This window comes from Rhinopithecus bieti, unplaced genomic scaffold, assembly GCF_001698545.2.
Source record: "Rhinopithecus bieti isolate Rb0 unplaced genomic scaffold, ASM169854v2 scaffold_11508, whole genome shotgun sequence".
In the NCBI taxonomy this organism is placed as follows: Eukaryota; Metazoa; Chordata; class Mammalia; order Primates; family Cercopithecidae; genus Rhinopithecus; species Rhinopithecus bieti.
Window position 1 is genome coordinate 190818 of NW_016806932.1, and position 7544 is coordinate 198361.

A 7544-nucleotide genomic window follows, 5' to 3' on the forward strand; every position below is an offset into this window, starting at 1 on the left:
CCTTTCAACCAGTGTCAAAGTCTGAGGTGCACACCTGGGATACAAAATGAAGACATCCTCTGCCCTCCATGCTCTTACCTTCCAGAGGCAGCTGGGAACCATGACACGGTGGTAGCAGCATGGCTAATGGAAGTGTACCATAGTGCAGAGGATGTCCAACAAGAAGCACCTGAGCCTTGTTGAGAGGCTGGTGGAAGAAATTCACAGCTGAGGCTTCTGAGCTGTGACTTCTTATCTCCCTCCACATCTCTTTGTCCCAATGACATCGCCATCTTTTCCCCTCCATTAAAAAAATTGTGGTAAAATATACATCACACAAAATTTACCATTTTAGCCTTTTTTTTGTTTTTGTTTTTTTTCAGAACAGGAGTGGAAGTTTATTTAAAAGACTTTAGGATTCTTTTGTAGTTCATGAGCCTGACAATTGGGTGTTCACACATGTGTGTGAGATGTGCTACTCTCGAACCTTGGTACAACGTCATCACACTACCTGTCTGACCTCAAACTGCTACTGGGTGAACTCCAAGAAAGGTAAAATCTGTAACTCAGGACACGTGGAATTTCTGTGCTGTTTATGTGTTGGGGGGAGAAACATCCAAATTCTCTCAATACATTGCAAGTCCCGTAGGACAGGCACGCATTTGATGGCCTTGAGGAAGTGTTCGTTGTATTTGCTGAACCTCCTGAGAGGCCAGGCACGCCACCAATACATTTCAGATTAGTTGGGCGACAGGGCCAACCATGTGCTCCCCACGCCGCCTGCGCTCCAGGGGCACTCACACAGGCTCCCCTAGAATTTCTCCAGGAAGCCGTTGGGTAGGCCAGAGGTGGCAGCTCCGCCGACGGCTGCTTTTTCACCCGCTGTGCTGAGTGAGAGCGCCGCCTGTGCTTCCCGGAAATAGGCTTCAGCTCCTCTAAGGTCGTGGCGCAGCTGGACCCCGAGACTGAGTCGGCCGCCCAGGAAGCGGGACTGGGCAACAAGGCTGGGGTCTGGCCGGGGTCAGAGCCGAAACCGGGGTCCGAGTCAGAGGGGAAGCCGGGGCCAGGCTCCAAGGGGCTGCAGGGGTCCCAGACAGAGCGTAGCTCGACGCCACAAGGTTCCGGGCCAGGGAGGTCCCGGAGTCGGATCAGGAACCGGAATCGCTGCCGGGCGGGGCTTCAGGGCAGCCCTCGGAGCGGCGACCGTCGCTGGTGCAGGGGCAGGGGCCGTAGCCATCCCGGGCGTTGGAGGGGGACGACGCTCCCCTGCCAGAGGTGGAACCCCGGGGATCCGGTCTGCTGGGGCCACTGCCACACTGACTGCCTGGAGGCGCCGCTCTTCTTCCAGTGGCCGGGGTGGCAGGTGGACGCGCACCACTGGATCCTCCTGCTGGCGCCCATGATGCTGATGGCCGCGCTGGGCACCGGCTTCCTTCACCTGCCCAAGGACGAAGAGGAAGATCTGGAGGAGCAGTGCACCGGTGGGGAGCCGGGCCAAGGCGGAGAGACGCTTTGTGCAGGGGCTATTTCACCACCAAGGATTCCTACCGCCTCTCCGCCTCCAGGAGGTGCACCCAGGCCAGTTTCACCTGGATTCTGGTGGGCTCCCACAGCAACCCACTGCCGGAACCGGACATCTTTGCGAAGTCAGTAAATTGGACAGCACGATGCAGGATCTACGTGTGGCACAGGGAAATGGAAGCCAGATCCAGTTGGAGTAGGTGTGCGTGAGGTAAAGAGGCTCTGTGTGCCCCCCAACCCGTTCCCGGATGCCTGGCAAGTGGACAAAACATTCGACCTGAGTTACAAACACAGTGAGCATCCCTCTGTCTGATCGGCTTCTTTGGAGGACACATTTTGAAATGTAACTGGCCTAGGTAATGGGCCAGTTACTCCTGCAGGCCAAAGCCAAGTGGCTGCTGAACTGCCTGAAGAGCACCCTGAGGACAACATGCAGAGCAAGAGTGGCTCAACCCATTTCCTCAACCAATTTAGCAACATTAAGAACACTCTGGCCTTGAAGAAAATTGAGGTACCTGGTAGTTCAGGTTTACAGGGAGGTCAGGAGAAGGTGGGAGGGATGAGGAAGACTTGCTCCGAGAACCCAAACAAAAGCACTGCATGACTACTTGACGGGGTCCTTGCCTCACAGCTGGGTTTGCTCTACTTAATCCGACTCTCTCTTTTTTTTTCTTTCTTTTTTTTTTTTTTAAGGCGAGTTTTGCTCTGTCACCCAGGCTGCAGTGTAGTGGCATGATCTCGGCTCACTGCAACTTCCGCCTCCCAGGTTCAAGCTGTTCTCCTGCCTCAGCCTCCCAAGCAGCTGGGATTACAGGTGCCCACAACCATGCCCAGCTAATTTTTGCATTTTTAGTAGAGACAGAGTTTCACCATGTTGACCAGGCTGGTCTCGAACTCCTGACCTCAGGTGATCCACCTGCCATGGCCTCCCAACGTGCTGAGATTATAGGCATGAGTCACCACACCTGGCCAATCGAACTTCCTTAAATTAACACTATTGGGGCCGGGCATGGTATCTCACACTGTAGTCCCAGCACTTTGGGAGGCCGAGGCAGGTGGATCATCTGAGGTCAGGAGTTCGAGACCAGCCTGGCTAACATGGTGAAACCCTGTTTCTACTAAGAATTTTAAAAAAATTAGCCAGGCATGGTGTCGCATGCCTGTAATCTCAGCTATTCTGGAGGCTGAGGCAGAAGAATTGCTTGAACCCAGGAGGTATATGTTGCAGCGAGCCGAGATCGCACCATTGCACTCCAGCTTGGGAACAAGAGCGAAACTCCATCTTGGGAACAAGAGCGAAACTCCATCTCAAAATAAATAAATAAATAAGTAAATAAATAAATAACACCAACGGATGCCAGAAATCGTGAACCCTTGGTAACATTCAAGTCGATAACATACATCTTGTGTCTACTACATGAGGCTGTTCAGTATAAACATTGATGTTCATGTTTGATTTGGAGGGTTGGTTTCCAACCAAATTACAGTACTTTGAAATTCTACTTTTAGTTGAAGTTTTCACTGGTTTTGGGAAGTCCCCAAAACTTGCTTGTAGCTCACTGAGTATATTTTTTGTGGCCGGTGGTCCACTTTACATTGCTTTCCAGACAACTGGAATTTGAGGCAACTTCTATGACAATGATCCCTTTGTTTCACCTGGCATACGTTCTAATTATACTGTTGGCTAATCATATTATTGTTGCTGCAAGTTCTGGATCAAAAGTATCATCTGTGAGCCTCAAGTGGAGGCTGAACTGGCCCACCCCACTCTCGCCGATGATGAGGATCTTCAGGGTGGTCAGCACGTCCTCGTCCATCCTGACCCTGCTTGGCTCCGAGCCCAGCTGGCCACCCCAGGGCCTACCTCTCAGTCATTTTAGCCATTTTTAAGTGTATAGTTCTGTGGAACTGAGTGCATTCACAGTGTTGTGCAGCTATCACTACCATCCATCTCCAGAACTTTTTTCATCTTCAAAAACTGAAAGTCTGTGTCCATTAACAATAAGGGCACTGCTGTCTTCTCATTCACCCAAGCCACAGATTCTGAGTGACATCTTAGATTCCTCCGTCTCACTCAGCTTCATATTATATCCACCATCTGGCCTAGCTGATTTCACCTTCTAAACATCTCTTGTCTCTACAATTTTAGTAGCTTCCTACATAATGTCACTGACAATCATCTTGCTCCACTTTTCCCAATGACCTGAAGGACAAACACAGACTTCTGGCCCTTTCCTCACCCCTTGATACATTCTACTTCCCATTGCTGCCCTCACAAACTCTGGATATGAGTCCCACACAAGTCCACATGCTGTCTCACACCTCTGTTCCTTTGTACATGCGATTGTCCCAGCTTGACCTGAATTTCTTTTCCCTGTCTCCCTGGAGCACTAGTTGTTATTCAAGACCCAGGTTAAGCATCCCCTCTTCCCTGGAGCCTTTTTTGCTCCCCATTCCCATCAACCCAATCCTTCAGATAATACTATTTCTTGGTGGGTGCTTTCATTAAACATTTATTTTACTTTATTCTTTATCACAGTGTACTGTAATTACCTATTTCCTGTTGCTGGGGAAGGACCAGCACTTGATACCAAGGCTGCCATATACTGTTGTTCAGGTTGTACCCTGAGGCAACAAGCGATGGCCAAGATCCAACCTGTACTTTACTTACTAGATGCTTTTCCCTGGTATGAGACTACAGCTGCCCAGATGAAGGGGTGCTGCCTTCTAATTTGCACAAAGTAGCTGTATGGGATGACAGTGGCTCTACTTGTCACAAAGTAAGGGCTCAATTAATGTTAGCATCCTCTCTGTGTTCATCAGTAAATGCAGCTGCTCCTGGAGTGGATTGGAGTGTAATCCTAGGCTCCAGACTCCAGTCTCCCCTAGGGCCATGAAGGGAATGGAAGCCTCAAGGGACTTCCTGCTTAGGAAGAGGGCTCCCCTTGGCTCCTCCTCTACCGGGACAGGGGTGTCTTTGCTAAACCAAACACAGTACATTACAGCCTTTGCAGAATTAAGTAGGATTGTAGAATTTTACGGGTTCTTCTAGTCAAAGACGGTAAACCCATGGCATGGAAATTACCTTTCTGCCTTTCCTTGAGCATGGCAGACATTGCCAGTCAATTACAATTACTCTCACAAACTTGAGATGCCTCAGAATCCTCAGCAGGGCCATTAATGCATTGTTTGAACTGACATTTAGAATAAACCTTATTTCTTATCCTCATTCTAACTCAACCCCTTATTTTATGAATCAGATGAGGACCTCTTTCCTCTATGGTCCTCACTCCTCAACTCTGTCCCTTCATCTCTAGTTAACTCTGGCTTGGGAAGATTCCTATTTGCCATGTCCTGAGCAGTCTTAAAAATGGTCACTTTCCATAAAGTATTTCTTCAGCAGTCCTATTCCTTGGAATCATGCTCTAAATAACTTACCACCAAGAATCATAACATGTTTAACTTCAGAGAGCTGCTTCTTCAATTTCCTCAGTCATTAGATGAAGAGATTGAGGACCAGAAATTGAAGACAAGTGATTTGCCCAAGACCTCAGGGCAACGTATGACTGAGCTGGGCAAAGTCCAAATATTCTGACTCCCAGGCCATGTCTCTCTCCACCACATCTTCTTGTGGCTGATATTTAATTTTCATTAGTCATTCCTCAGTGCATGGAACCACTGACTTTGGAGTTAGAAGAGTCTTATACAGTACTTTTCCAAACTTTCACATAAGATAGAATTTCCTTTCTCTACACTCCCTTTTACATGAGTGTATTAAAAGGGTTATGTTAACATCTAGAGAGTTTAGGAAGCAGGAGATGCGTGTAGGAGAGAAACACTGAGCCTATATCAGTTGCAGCTCATCTGCTGGCTGACTGTGTGACTCAGGCTCTCATTGGGCACTCACTTTGCTCATACTTTACTGGCCCAAAACCCTACCCTGAAGTTATCACACATTAACTGACAAGATGATTGAGGGGTCTAGGCTTCACCGTTTCCCTTAATCTTTAGAAAACACACAGCATCTACAAGAAATAATAAAGGAATAGAGCAAGACCTGTAAGTTAGATTTTTCCCTCCTCTCTATATCCGGATCAACTTACTTGGTTGCTGCAAATGAAACAGATCAGAAATAAAAATGGACTCCCTGAATACATTTTATCCAAAACACAAATGTTGGCAAGTTCATGGTTAGACTTCTGGAAACTATTTTTAATTTTAAAAACTTATTTATTGAATTTTTTAGAGATGGTGTCTCCTATGTTGCCCAGGCTAGACTGCAGTCACAATTCACAGGCATGATCATAGTGAGGTACAGCCCTGAATTTCTGGGCTCAACTGATCCTCCCACCTCAGCCTCCCAACTAGGTGGGACCACAGGAATGGGCTCCAGTGCCTGGCTAAACTATTTTTAAAGTTCAATCTCAACTGTAGATTGGGCTAATAAATAGTTAACTTGGCTAGAGGATGGGTGACAGAATGGCACTAAGAGGTCTTAGAGGATTCTCCTGTGATGAGAGAAGGATACACTGTGGCCTCACTGGGCAACAGGTGTCCAGTCAAGCCCTTCAGCAAAATAGATATAATATAATATCACTAATATATATATATATTATATATATATATATATACACACACACATTATAAACAGAAGGACTGATTTATCCAAGGCATTGGTATATCATTTTTTTCTGAATATTTCTTCTACTCCGTTGAGCAGAATATTTGAAGCCAGGACAGCTCAAGATCAAGTTTACTTATTTGTTTGATTATTTTAGATGCTGGCTATGTAAAGGGTTGTGACTGATTAAAATCTCTGGGCTCCCCAGTGAAAACAAAACTGCATAGATTGAAAAAGCAGTCAAACAGCCCATAAACAAGGAACCCCTTCTGGGTTCAAATACAAAGGTACTCTTATTCTTGAAGTATTAACTCTTCCTTTTACCCTTTTGGACAAGAAGATCAAGGTCAAGTGCAGTAAAGGGAGCAAAGGTTTAATATTAAACTTAACATGCCTCTCCCCAGGGAGAAGTAGGGCCAGGGAAGGAGAGTAATAAACACTGAAGGAAATTACGCACCTGGGGTCAGCCTTGAGGCCCTCCTTGGAGTCTCTCAACCCCTTCTTCTCTTGTGGTTGCCCTCCCGTGAAAAAGGTGTCCCTGATGGTAGGAAAATCTTCCAGAAGATCTCTCAGGCTATTGCAGTATGCCATGATCTGACCCCGAAGAGCATAGTGAGACATGCGGTGGTTAAACCTGAAAGTCAGAAGACAGGATGTCCAGAAGGAGAATCCAAATTCTTCCACCTCTCACAGAAGCTCCAGGATCTACATCCCTGGAGGACTTTTCAAAGAGAAAGAGTACTTCTATCAAGAAGAAATTTCCATTTGGGTCAGGTGGCTATGGCCTGAAGGCAGAGGCATGAACCCCTTCATAATGACCCCATCCTTCACTTCCGATGCTTTTATGCATGTCAAAGGACAGTTTAACTTGATTTTACCCAATAAAACTGCTAGTTATTACATTCAGAGTCAGAGAAATCAGCATGTGTTATTCACATATAGTATACTTACTTCTGACAATATTCAACTATAACATCTCTCTTGACTTTTCCAATTTCATCCTGTGATAAAGGAGAATGATATTCTTAGTAGACAGTTGGCTATAAGAACTCCCCACCCTAGTACATGTGTACCAACTTAAAGCAAATTTCAAGCAGGAAAAGGCTACAGAGCTGAGACATTCTTTCTAGGTTAAGCTTGTTGGGAGGCACTCCTCTGTGTCTCTCTCCCACTCCTACCCATCTTGCTGAGTATACCAAGGATGCAAGGCTCTGATCACACTTTACCTCACAACCATTTCTCAGGGTTGTGTTTGCAGAGAGCAGTCTTGAGTGATAAGGTAATGTCTCTCTCCAGGAAAAAGAGCAGGCTTATTATAAAAGCGGTAGGTTCCCCAAGCTCACTGATTTTCACTGTGACACAAGCCACTACCTGCATGTAGGCTCCTCCACACTGTCCCCGTGGGACTGACACAAACATGAAG

At 46.7% G+C, this 7544-nt stretch overlaps 1 pseudogene; it reads left to right on the forward strand.

Moving 5' to 3' along the window:
* Window positions 1-741: 741 nt before the first annotated feature.
* LOC108533826 (patched domain-containing protein 3 pseudogene) lies at window positions 742-2157 on the forward strand (annotated as a pseudogene).
* The last annotated feature ends 5387 nt before the right edge of the window (window positions 2158-7544 follow it).